We start from the raw sequence: 14145 nt of genomic DNA on the forward strand, positions 1-14145 counted from the left end.
AGCGATATCAAATTTGGCGCCGTTGCCGGGGAATACGGTTAGTATTTCTTTTATTTTGATTCTGTTTTTATTTATTTATTTTATTTTATTTTATTTTATTTATTTTATTTTATTTTTATTTTATTTATTTATTTATTTTACGCATATACGTTTGATATAGTTTGTTATTTTGTAGTATCTAGTTTTCTGTTAATATATTCCAAGCAAAGTTCTATTTTTGTTTTGATTAAGAATTTCTTTTAAGAAATTTTTGAGACTAGTTTGGAAAACTCTGTCTAGGAAAGACTTGGTATTTAAGTTGTCCACTGTGACGCACCTCTCTTTCCTGGGAGTAGACCCAACGACATCTTAACTCATTTCTTTCTTGAAATCTTTCTCCAAAACAAGAATAGGAAGAAAAAAAAACACACAGGGAAACACTTTCAGGTGGACTGCATAGTGCATGACTCGGGCCAATCCGGGTCAATTTTATCAACTTGATTCAGAACTTGAAAGGAACTTGCGTAAATCACGTAGGAGACTTGAACTCAGGTGTTCTACTGAAGGAGCACCATCATCATCTGAACCTACCACTGAAAGTGTACCACTAGAATCACCTGAACCAGAAATTCAAGAAGATAGAATGGAAGAAAGAACAATAAGAGAGTTGGCTTCACCGGATGCAGCAATTACACAAAACATGTGCATCCAATATCCAGATGGAGAATGTGAGCTTAAGTCTGGGTTAATCCATCTTTTACCCAAATTCCATGGATTAGCAGGAGAAGACCCGTACCATCATTTGAAGGAATTTCATGTTGTTTGTTCATCCATGAGACCTACAACAGTGACAGAGGAACATATCAAGCTTAAGGCTTTTCCATTCTCATTGCAAGATGCCGCTAAGAATTGGTTATACTGCCTTCCGCCAGGATCCATCAATACCTGGGAGACTCTGAAAAGATTATTTCTGGAAAAGTTTTTTCCAGCATCTAGAGTTGCTGCTATTCGCAAAGATATTTATGGGATAAGGCAACAAGAAAGAGAAAGTCTTCACGAGTATTGGGAAAGATTCAAAAAGTTGTGTGCTTCCTGTCCTCATCACCAAATAAACGAGCATCTCCTCATTCAATACTTTTATGAGGGATTGAGTATCATGGATAGACAAATGATAGATGCTGCAAGTGGAGGGTCATTGGTGGACAAAACGCCAACAAATGCAAGACAATTGATTGAAACTATGGCGTCGAACCATCAACAATTTTCCACAAGGAGTAATTCTATAACTCTATTGAAGGGAACCCATGGAGTAGAAGCTTCATATGTTGCAGATCACAAGAAATTAGAAGGGAAGTTGGATGACTTAGCAGCCATGGTAAGGACCTTGACAGACTTACAGAAAAAGCCTATCCCTTCTACTTTATGTGGAATTTGTGCTTCTACTAATCATCCTACAGAGGCTTGTTCTATGTTAAAAGAGACAGGGACGTTAGACAATGAACAACCTCAGGCATATGCTGCAAACATCTATGGCAATAATAGACCACCTCGGCAGCAATACAACCATGATTTGTCCTCCAACAAGTACAACCCAGATTGGAAGGAATATCCCAGCCAGAAATGGGGAAATCAACAGCCTCAACACCAACAAGTCTATGTTCCACCTCAACAGAGGCAACAACCACAACCAGCGGCAACCTCTGGTGATTCAAACATGGAGCAATGATGAAAATGATGGCTGACATGATGAAGGGACAAATCAATGAGTTGAAACAGACGATGGAAGCAACCAATCAAATTTGCAAAATCAGATTGGACAAATGGCAAATGAGTTAAATCAGATGAAGTCTCAACAAGGCTCAAGCAATTTGCCTGCACAAACTGTAATCAACCCGAGAAATGTAAGTGCTATTACTTTAAGATCGGGTAAGCAAATACAAGGTCTTGGGGATGCCCAAGAAGATGAAGATAAGGACAATGAAGTTGTACCTAATGATGAAAGAGGAAGATCAGATGAAGCAACACAAGCAACATCTGAGATGCCTGCACCCAGTGATAACTCCAGGTTGGTATCCCCTAATACTTCCTCTGAAAATCCTTCTCCTTATTCTCCTCCTCCTCCCTATCCAAACCGTTTGAAACCAAAAACTAAAAAGATGGAGGAGTTAGACAAAGAAATCCTGAATACTTTCAAGAAAGTGGAGATAAACATTCCTTTGTTGGATGCTGTGAGACAAATTCCTAAATACGCCAAGTTTCTCAAAGAATTATGTACACATAAAAGGCGTATTATGGACAAAGAGGTAGTGAACATGGGAAGAAACGTCTCTAGCTTAATTAAGAAGCCTGCAGTCAGAATGCCGCAAAAGTGTAAGGATCCAGGTATGTTTTCTGTTCCCTGCATTATAGGAAGTACTAAGTTTGACAATGCTATGTTAGATTTAGGAGCTTCTTATTAATGTAATGCCTTTATCTGTTTTTACTTCACTTCATCTTGGACCTCTTAAGTCTACTGGTGTGGTCATTCAATTGGCCAACCGTAGCACAGTTAACCCTGCAGGTGTGCTAGAAGATGTGCTTGTCCGTGTGGACAAGTTAATTTTTCCTGCAGATTTCTACATCTTGGACATGAAGGATGATGAAGGAATGAGTTCAACCACAATCATCTTGGGAAGACCATTCATGATGACAGCACGTACCAAGATAGACGTGCATGCAGGATCCTTGACTATGGAGATAGGAGATGAGAAGGTGCAGTTCAACGTGCTAGAAGCCATGAAGCACCCAATTGAAGACCATTCTTTGTTTTGTATTGATTTATTGAGTAATGTAGTGAACAATTATGCTTTTGGACTTTTGGACGTTTTATCTGGTTTTTCTTCTTCTTTGGATTTTTCTTTTTCGAATATTTCGGGCTCAATTTTAGACGAAAGAGAAAATTGTAAAACAGGTGATGTTGAGGACGCGGTGTCACTATTTGATACCTCTGTGGCGTCCAAGTGTGATGCTGAGGTGGCTGAAATTACCTTAGGCAGTAAAATGTTGCCATCTGTGGAACAGCCACCCACTTTGGAGTTGAAACCTTTACCATCTCATTTGAAATATGTTTATCTTGAGAGGGATGGGAAACTCCCTGTTATTATATCTGCCTTGCTTACTGACGAGCAGGAACAAAAGCTATTGCAGGTTATCAAAGATCACAAGCGAGCAATAGGCTGGACTTTGGCAGATATTCCTGGTATTAGTCCTTCTTTCTGCATGCACAGAATACTCTTGGAGGAGGATGCTAAGCCAGTGAGGCAACCTCAGAGGAGACTGAATCCTCAGCTGATGGAGGTTGTGAAGAAAGAAGTCACCAAGTTGCTACAAGCAGGTATTATATATCCATTTCTGACAGCACTTGGGTGAGTCCTGTACATGTGGTCCCCAAGAAATCTGGGATCACCGTGGTCAAGAATGAGAAGAACGAGTTGATTCCTACTCGTATTCAGAATAGCTGGAGGGTCTGTATTGATTATAGAAGACTAAACCAGGCCACCAGGAAGGACCACTTTCCTTTACCATTCATGGACCAGATGTTAGATCGATTGGCAGGTAAGTCTCATTACTGTTTTCTTGATGGATTCTCTGGGTATTTTCAGATTTGTATTGCCCCAGAGGATCAACATAAGACTACTTTTACTTGTCCATTCGGTACATATGCTTATAGGAAAATGCCATTTGGCCTTTGCAATGCTCCTGGAACATTTCAGCGATGTATGATGAGTATTTTTACAGATTTGTTGGAGCATTGTATTGAGGTTTTTATGGATGATTTTAGTGTATATGGTTCATCTTTTGATCACTGCTTGTCTAATCTTGCTAGAGTCTTGGAGAGATGTGAAGAAACTAACCTTGTTCTAAATTTTGAAAAATGTCATTTTATGGTGGAACAAGGTATAGTTTTAGGTCACGTTGTTTCCAAGAATGGTATATCTGTAGATCCTGCTAAAATTGATATTATTTCACAATTGCCTTACCCCTCTTCTGTGAAAGAGGTTCGATCTTTTCTTGGACATGCAGGATTTTACAGGAGGTTTATCAAGGACTTCAGCAAGATAGCCAACCCTCTCTCCAACTTGTTGCAAAAGGATGTAGTATTTGACTTTGGAGAGAGGTGCAAAGATGCGTTTGATACATTGAAAAAGGCGCTTACCACCACTCCTATCATCCAGCCACCTGACTGGACATTACCATTCGAGTTGATGTGTGATGCATCAAACTTTGCAGTAGGAGCGGTGCTTGCACAAAAAGATGGGAAGCTATCACATGTGATATATTATGCTTCCAGAACATTGGACACAGCGCAGGCTAACTACACCACGACTGAGAAGGAATTATTGGCTGTTGTGTTTGCCTTGGACAAATTCAGACCGTATATACTTGGTTCCAAGGTAATTGTTTATACTGATCATGCAGCATTAAAATTCCTTCTGAAGAAAGCAGATTCGAAACCAAGGTTGATCAGATGGATGCTACTGCTCCAAGAGTTTGACATTGAGATTCTAGACAGAAGTGGAGCACATAACTTAGTAGCCGATCATCTTAGCAGGATTGAAAATGGAGAAGATAACATTCCTATTAAGGATGACTTTCCTGATGAAGTCCTCCTAGCATTGACTGCTGTGAAAGGTATGTTTCCTGAACCTTGGTTTGCTGACATTGTTAATTATTTGGTTGTTTCTGCTATTCCTCCTTCCTTCTCCAAATATGAAAGAATCAAGCTAAAAAGTGAGGCAAAGTACTATATCTGGGAAGACCCAATCTTATGGCGCATTGGTAGTGACCAAGTCATAAGGAGGTGTGTTCCAGATATCGAGATACCTCATGTGCTTGAGTTCTGTCATTCGTCTCCTTTTGGTGGACATTATGGCACACAAAGAACAGGTAGGAAGGTGTTGGATTGTGGATTATATTGGCCTACTATTTTTAAAGATGCACAGAGGGTATATGAAAATTGTGAGCAGTGCCAAAGGGCAGCCAGATCCATTACAAGAAGGGATGAAATGCCTCAACAACCCATGCTATATTGTGAGGTATTTGATATTTGGGGTATTGATTTTATGGGTCCTTTTCCTCCTTCTTTTGGGTTTTCTTATATTTTGCTTGCTGTAGACTATGTCTCCAAATGGGTGGAAGCCATAGCTACAAGGACTAATGATTCTCGAGTTGTTATGAGTTTTGTCAGGTCTAACATTTTCTGCAGATTTGGGATACCACGAGCCATCATCAGTGACCAGGGGACTCATTTCTGTAATAGGCTACTTGAGAACATGTTGAAGAAGTATGGGGTGACACATCGCATTGCTACACCATATCACCCCCAAACCAATGGACAAGCAGAGATCTCTAACAGAGAGATTAAAAAGATACTAGAGAAAGTAGTGAAGCCTAGTCGAAAGGATTGGGCCACAAGATTGGATGAAGCACTTTGGGCACACAGGACAGCCTACAAAACACCTATAGGTATGTCACCTTTCAGGGTGGTTTTTGGAAAGGCTTGTCATCTACCTGTGGAGATTGAACATCGGGCCTATTGGGCCGTGAAAGCATGCAACTTGGATTTGGAAGAAGCAGGAAATGAGCGAAAACTTCAGTTGCAAGAACTAGAGGAGATTAGGCTTGCAGCCTATGAAAATTCAAAGTTCTACAAAGAGAAAACCAAGAAGTTCCATGACCAAAAGCTTGTGGCTAGAAAGGATTTCAAGGTAGGCCAGAAGGTGTTACTATACAAATCCAAGCTTGGTCACATGAGTGGTAAGTTGCGTTCTACTTGGGAAGGACCATACATTGTTACAGAAGTCTTCCCTTATGGAGCAGTGGAGATCAAGGAAGAATCTTCAGCAAGAACTTTTAAAGTTAATGGGCATCGTCTTCGGATATTCAATGAAAATCAAGATATGCTGAATAAGACGATGGATGGGATGAACTTGACTTCTCCCTCATACCTTCCACCTTGAGGAGGTAAGTACACTTCATACTTTTTCTTTGCATTTTATACATATTGAATACATTGAGGACAATGCATGGATAAAGTGTGGGGGTGTGGGGAGATTTCCCCCTTTTCTGTTTTTGTTTTCTATTTGTTTTGTTTTTCCTTTTCTAATTTTGTTTTCTGTTTGTTTTTATTTAAAAAAAAAAGTTTCTGTTTCAATAAAACATATTGACATTGGATTTTTGGATTTGATTTACTAATTGGAACGGTCATAATTCTGGGAAAATAAGAGTCATGTGCTATGAATGGATTGTTTCTGTGATTTACTGATTGAGTTGATTTGAGAGTTTCTGGAATAAATCTTTTGTGAAAGAGTTTTTGACCTTGTGAGTTTTGAGCTTTATTGTAAGGATGAACTACCATGTGTCATTCCTATTTTTCTTGTGTGATTTGCTCATGTCTTGTTGGTACTCAAATGTTTAGCTTGATTCTGTTGTTTTGCATCTTAGGTGAACATGCATGATTTGATATGACTGAGGCATTTCTTGTTTTTAGCTACTTGGCCAAATAAGCTAACCATGACATTGATCCATTGGTAGCCCCTTGAGCTTAAACCTCTTTTTCTTGTTTTGAGCATATTGTTAAACCTTAAAAAGAAAAAGACCATGTTTTCCTTACCTTAGGGAGAAAGAAGGAGCTAGTGGATTATGTTGAGATTGGTTGAGGAATAAAGTGTGGGGGTGAGTATTTCCCCCACAAAGTTGTAAAAATGGCAAAAGGAAAATAATTGTTGATGACAGAGTGTTGAAATGAAAAATGATTGCTGTCTGAAAAAGAGCAACAAAGGATAAAAGAAAAAAAAAAAAGAAGATTGTTTTTGAAACTATGCTCCATAACTCTTTCTTCCTTACTATTTCAAAAACACACAAATCCTAAAGTTTTTCCTACCTTTGCCTTGGCCTCATTATAACCTGTGAAAAGTCCTCATGATTTTTGAATGCATGTTTTCTGAAAGCTGTGAATATTAGAGTCTTGCTAAGCATTGAGAGTGTTTACTTGCATGGGTATTTTGAGTGAAAACACAAGCCAAAACACTTGAGCGAATCTTGGTGAGAAAATATATATTTAACTTGAGTGTTTCTCTTTCATATTTGATTATCTTGTAAACTCAAAAGATTAACTCATGTGTGAAAAACAGAATTTTATCCATTTGTTTGTGCATGACAACATGATTTCTAGAAGATTGATCTGTTTCCATTGGTATTCATTTCTTTAATCCACTGAAAATATGGAATAAAAGACCTCAGAAAAAGTTTTGAAATTGTTCAATTTTGCCCAGGAGTGCAAAAGGATAAGTGTGGGTGTGTGATGAGTTCAAATTTTTGCCCTCATTTAATATTTAAATTTGGGGATTTAATTGAATTTTCTGTGCTTAAAGATTGATTTAATTAGGATTTGTGATTATTGGATTTATTGAGTAAGTTTGGTAAAAGTGGCGTAAAAATTGATTTTAGTTGCATAAAATATTATTGGATATTCTAACGTTTGTTAATGCAGCTGGAATTTATTTTTGGTCAATTAATAGTGTGATTTTAAATATTCAAAGTTACAAAATAAGTCCAAAATCAAGAAATTCTGAAAAAGAATAAATCAGGAGCAAATGCACCCCCAGTTTTATTTGCACACTCCTTCCTCAAGTGGACCACAAAAACCTGTTCTGCACCCCCAGTTTTCACTAAGTTGCACCCCTCCTACCACTTAAACTCCACTCAACCAGATCATGCCATGTGGCAATCCCCACCTTTTAAAATTAGCCAACCATAAGCAAGCCACGTGTCATAATCCTACCCTCACCAAATTAACCAATCAGATTCTGCCACGTCATCATCTTCATCTCCCAAAACCCTAACCCTAATTTTCTCCTCCTTCCACCACCATGGCAGCCGCCGCCGCCGCCATCTCCGGCCGCCACAGTTCGCGCACCTACCACCACCGCGCCTACGTCTTCTTCGCGCCTCCATCTTCTCCCGCGGCCACCACCGTCAACTCGCCGGAGTTCCACCACAACACCACCGCGAGGACGCATTCAACCACCACCGCGCCTCCGTCTTCACCGCGCCTCCACCAACGCGCAACCAACCTCTGCAGCGCAAGGTCCGCGACGCACCAGCAGCAACAGCACCTCCGCGAAGCTTCTCCACAGCGCGTCAGCCATGGCAGCCACCGAGAGCGAACCAGAACACCACCATCTCCTGCACGACCTCCGCGAAGCTTGTTCCGTCACCGCTGCACCTGTTCGCAACGCCATCTCCGTCCAAACGCAGCTGCAGCAGTGCCGCCACTGCTTCACCATCTCCGTCCCTGCACTACGCCATCAACGCCTTCACTACACCAGAAGCGGCGCGGCCACCATCGTTTTCTCACCTCGCCGGCCACCACGCCGGAAAACGGCAGCAGCCGCCGTCAGCCGCGCAGCCAAGGAAGAGTGTGAGAGAGAAACCCTAGTTCTGGAGAGAGACGCGCCACGTGTCAGGCTGCTATTGGACAGTCAAACTGGTCAACTCTGGTCAACTGGTCAAAGTCAGCAGTCAAATTCTGGTCAATTTTGTAAAAATGCTTAAATAAGAGGGGCAGAATTGGAAATTGGACAGAAATTGAGTTGTTAATTAATTAAATAAAAATAAAAGATTTTAGCAACTGACAGATAAAGCCCAAAGTCCAGTGGAAGCCTATATAAAGAGACTTAAGGGAGCAGACGAAACTGACGAATTTTGACAGCTGACAGCTTAGACACTTAGAACTCTCTGGTTTTGGCAGATACCGTCTCCACCACATCTCTCATTCTTTCTTTTTATTTTCTTTCTTTCATATCATCATGTATTCCATCAAAGCCATGGAGGGCTAAGCTTTTAAGGGTTGATTCCACTGTAATTTCTTAAATGGATTCTGAGGTTAGATGAATTTATATGTTTTGTTATTTTTATTATTGTTGTGGTTTTTGTTTGCTTCTTAATCGAATAGAAAATAATGATTTTAAATCTACATACATGCTAATCATATGAGTTAAAAGGTTTTTAAATTAAATTGAGACTTTACTTTGATTTTGTTTAGAAACTTTCATTTGATTAAATAAGTTTTTGCCAATAATTGAGACTTTAATTTGATTAGAGGTAATTACTTTAACTAAAATTAGTCAAGACTTTACTTTGATTAATTAAGTTTTCTATTTGGTAAAGAAACAAAGGAATAGACATGATTAGGCATAGTAAAATTAATTGAGACTGTACTTTGATTAAATTTACTATGGACAATCTAAACAATTCTCACTTTTAATTGAGACTGTACTTTGATTAAAAGTGAGGATGCCAACAAATGAATTGAGTCTTTACATTGATTTATTTGTAAATCAACAACAATAATTAATTTAACAATAATCTCTAGATAACCAATGAAGAATCTTATTTAGAAAAAGCAGTGAAATTGACCTATTTACTATTACTGTGTTTACAATCTTCCGTGTTATTTTCTTTGCATATCAAAACCCCCTATTTTTATAGTTGCTAGTTTTAAATTACATTTTTGAGAATCAAATATTTGAGATCAATTCCGTATTCGTTGTGAGACGACTCAGGGTTATCTTAACCCTAACTATTTTCTTCACTACAAACTGGCAATACTGAAGTTGCTAAAGTAGTGGTAATTTGATCGCCTAACGACAGCGATATCACCTTGCTTTGCTTTACTCTTTAATTTTGCCCAAGAGTGCAAAAGGGTAAGTGTGGTCGATTTTGATGAGTCATTATTTTCTTCCATTCCACTAGCCTTTGTGTACCCATTAGACAGTTTATTAGTGCTTAATTGTTCATCTTTAGAGTGTTTTTCATTTGTTGGGCTTTATTGGGCCACTGTTCTGAATTTGGACCAATTACACATTATTTGGTCTAATTTTTGTTTTTAATTATTTTTAGGTATTTGGGTGAAGGAATTTTGGAGCTTGGACATCAATATTCAGTTGAAGAGAGTCGCCACATCATTTCCACATCATTTCCATGTCATTTCCACGTCAGCAGAGTGAATGGGCCAACATTTGAGGCCTAGAGTGTCATTTTTGTAATTCTGCAGCTCATAATGGCATTTTTGTAAATAGTAGTGGCAAGGCGTGAGGTGACCACGAGTTTTAGGTCATTCAACATGCAGCATCCGCTCCTTCTTCTTCTCCATTCTCTCAAACCTCCATTTTTGATGTTTTAAGCATTGGAAGGTGACCCATGGAGGCACAAGCTAATTTTTGACGTTTTCCATTCATTTTTCACGGTTTATGTGTCTTGGACAGCACATTGAACTTGTATTCACGTTTTCTACAGCTTGGGTAACATTTATATTGAAGCATTTTTGATTTTGGTGGCTGTTTTTGTTGTTCTTCTATTATCCCTTGCTCATTTTTGTTTGCTACACCATTTTAAGCTTTCAGTATCAATTTGAAGTCATTTGAACGGTTGAATTGCAATTTCTGTTGAGAACCCTAATTCGGATTCCATGAGGAACTAAGTTTATGTGTTGATTCTTTGCAGAGAATGGATTGAAACCTTGAGATTAGTGTTTTGTTCGGTGGAGTTATGTTAATCTCTCAATTCTGAATTTGCGTTGGGTTTAAATGAAGAAACCATTCTGTTTTTTTGCTTAATTTGCAGAGTGGAATCATTATGTGTTCATGCTTAGTGAACTGTAGCAGATTCATGGTTGTGTGCTTTGCTTAATTGCACTTGAGTTCGAGTTCATTTGCGCTTAGTAATTAATTCGAGTCTCATTAGAGTTAATATAACAATTTTGAGTTGTAATTCGTGATTGGTGGATGTTCATTTGAAGCAAAGAATCAACGCTGTTTTTACATTGATTTTACACGTCTGCATTTAAGTTTTCAATTGTGCGTTGTATCCGTAAATCTGCCAAACCCCCCCTGTGTTATTGTTGTGTTCATCTGGAAATTTCGCTTTGAATGAAAATATTGGTCGTTGGGAGACGACTTGGTTCACTTTCATATACTGCATTTAATATGTTTTAATTTGGTGGGGTACGGCCTCTATTAAAGAACAATACGCTTACCAATGGAAGAAGGATCAGTTTCACCTTTGTTAACAGCTTCTTGTAACCCATTCAGAATATTTGAACGAATGAGTTTTTGATTATTTCGTATAAAAGACAATCTTTGGGCTTCAATAATAGTGTATGTATCCACTAAAAACTGTTGAAACAATCTACGTGAATTTACAACATTACCAAATTCAACCTTTCTATCTTGTATTCTGAAAGCAATGAATTCTCGTAAAGAAATGTGAGTTCTCTTTCTGCTTTGTCCATATTTTTGACAATCTCTAATTGGAATATCCTCTTGATAACCATCCTCTCCATATGGAAAAATCAAAGGATATTGAAGAGGAATGAAACATGTGTGTGTTTCATGTAGTCTTGTTAACTGACCAGAAACTTTCTTGACAATGATGACCCTTCCTACATCTAAGGTGCTCAAATCACCAACAATCAATGTTGCCACTTCATCTGCTACAATACATCCTAGTGTATTGTATACTCTAGGATCCTTAAAGCGATGTCTAAATAACCTCAATCCAAAATCTGATTGTTCATCATCATGTATAAAATCTCTTACTCTTCTGAATGTTTGAGCAAGTACATTGTGTTTGTCAATCATTTTCTTCAACTCTTCGATCAATGATTTATCAAATATGGATTGCTGACTATCAGACCTGTAAAATTAAAAATTAGACAACTATATGCACAATGATGGCTAAAACATAAATAAACTATTTACACATACCCAAAGTGACTAACTCTGTTGGTTGTTTCATTTTCTGTTTCATAAATATATAGTTGTGCAAATTTTGGATTTGATCCTTTTTCAGGCAATAAACTTCCAATGCGATGGTAATTTTGAACACTAAGAATAAATTTAGGAGGACCCGATCCATCGTTGATTGAGGAATGCCATTATGAGCTGTAAATCCATCGTTGACCCGATCCAATGGATGTAAATGAGAACATGTTGTTGTAACTTCTTATGTAATGTAAGAAATGCTGGCTTGTACTGTCTTCACCTTTGAACAACTGTTGAAGCAATTATGGAGGTTTCTTCAACAATGGAAGTTGTACTTTTCCTTTTTGACAACAAAGAGAGAAATCAACTTGTTTTAATCTTTTGCATTTATCAGATCTTTCTTCGTACCACAATTGAGCTTGACAATATGGACACTCAAGTGAACACTCCCCAACATCAACATTTCCTAAGTACATAAAAAACATATATGTCATTACTTAAATAACATTTATACTTAAATATAAAAACACTAAAAAGTATTGTTTCACCTTGAATTTCAGCTTTTGAATACAAATCAGAGGAGAAATGTCCAATTATGTTATCTGAAAGAAAAGGAAAAACCAATTTTACATAAAGAAACAATAAGTATTTATTATTTAAAATGAATCATTATTGATTACCATCATTTTCATCTTCGTCAGAATTATTGTCAAAATCCAATATCATCGAAATAGATCTAATAGCACGCTCCCGAGAAGGCTGACAAAATTGTACACCTTGAACATAGATTGAATTGAATATTAGCAACCTAAATTTGTAACAATTAAAAAAATTAAAGTAATGAAATGAATTTTGTTTATATTAGAAATTACCATGACTTTGGTTTTGTTGAACATAAAAAGGATTAACAACTTCAGAAAAAGCAGAACAATTTAGTGAAGCATGACTGGATTTGTTACCCACAATTTCTTTAGGTAACAGTTCTTATGTATTAAACAGATTGGTTTTGCTTGTTCCAATATAAAAATCAAATTGAACAATACCTACAAGTACATCCATAAATTAATGAACTGAATTCTAAATTTATAAAAACAATAAATATTATTGATATATATGATTTTGTAATTCTGTTCTTAATTTAATTTATCAATAAAATATAATTATACATTTCAATAACTAAAATAACTTAAATTTGACTTTGAAAAACTAAAATTAAAAAAAAGACTAAAATATATTAAAGCATTGTGTTTGTACTTTTTCTATTAAGAGAAAAGCATTAAAAAAAATTAATATATTTTTGATTTGTACCTGTATTGTTATTGTTGCTATTTTGCAAAATTGGAGCATTGGTAGATCCAATGGAGGTAGAACCATGAAATTGTAATAAGAGAGGTAGTAATAGTAAAATTTAGTATGAAAGGAATTGAAATCAAGATAAGATAATAATAGATATATAAAGAATTAGTAATTAAACATTTTTATCACCAATGGTATTACTTTTTTCTGCTAACTTCTGATTTATAATAAGTTTCCTTCTTCTTCGTGCAACTTTCCCATTATTTTGGTCAAGTTCTGCAAAATGCAATTAAACAAATGATTATGAAATGCATTTAAAGATGAAACAAATTGATTATGAAATGATGTCATCTAATATCCATGTGTGTTAATTGTATAATATGCATTAAAGATGAATAATGAGAGTAATAAGTTTGTAGTGCTAGCATTTGTATTGAATTTGAATGAAAATTAAATTAAATAACAAACTTACCACAATATGTCAACTCGAAAAGTGGCTTTCTATTTGTAGATTGAATTCTTTTATTCTGCACGTGTGTTTCATTGAGAGATAAGTAGGTTTTGATAGTTGCATCTGGGGTAACATTTTCTTTCCATACTGGTAGAATTGTTAAAAAGTCAAATGAGAAAATAATAGATGTAAACTATGCAACACAAATAATAAACATATAGAAAACTATCACACTGAAAGTTTTTACAAAATCCATATTTGTGTTAGTGCATTGAGTAAATTGATTTTGGTGCCTTTTTGATATCAATATTTGTGAAGGAAATGAAAAACAGATTGACAATAATGAATGCAGTAATAAATTTGTTGGATGAAATTTATAGTGAATGAAAAAATGATTACCACAATTTCTTAACTGAGAAAGAGGTGTAGTATTTGGAAAAGGAAATGCTTCACTTGGACTGGATTTGTCCTCATTTGTTACTGCAATCAAAAGAACAAAAAAAAAATAACATACATGAAGTAAGATTAGTATTTACATCTTTGTTTTTACGTATGAGTGTAGATTTAATTGAATTGGATGAGAAACGAATGAAATGAGATAGAAAAAATGAAGAA

At 36.6% G+C, this 14145-nt stretch overlaps 1 pseudogene; it reads left to right on the forward strand.

Moving 5' to 3' along the window:
* Positions 1–679: 679 nt before the first annotated feature.
* On the forward strand, positions 680–2877 carry LOC114183969 (annotated as a pseudogene).
* Positions 2878–14145: the final 11268 nt, after the last annotated feature.

This window comes from Vigna unguiculata, chromosome 5 (assembly GCF_004118075.2).
Source record: "Vigna unguiculata cultivar IT97K-499-35 chromosome 5, ASM411807v1, whole genome shotgun sequence".
Lineage (NCBI taxonomy): Eukaryota > Viridiplantae > Streptophyta > Magnoliopsida > Fabales > Fabaceae > Vigna > Vigna unguiculata.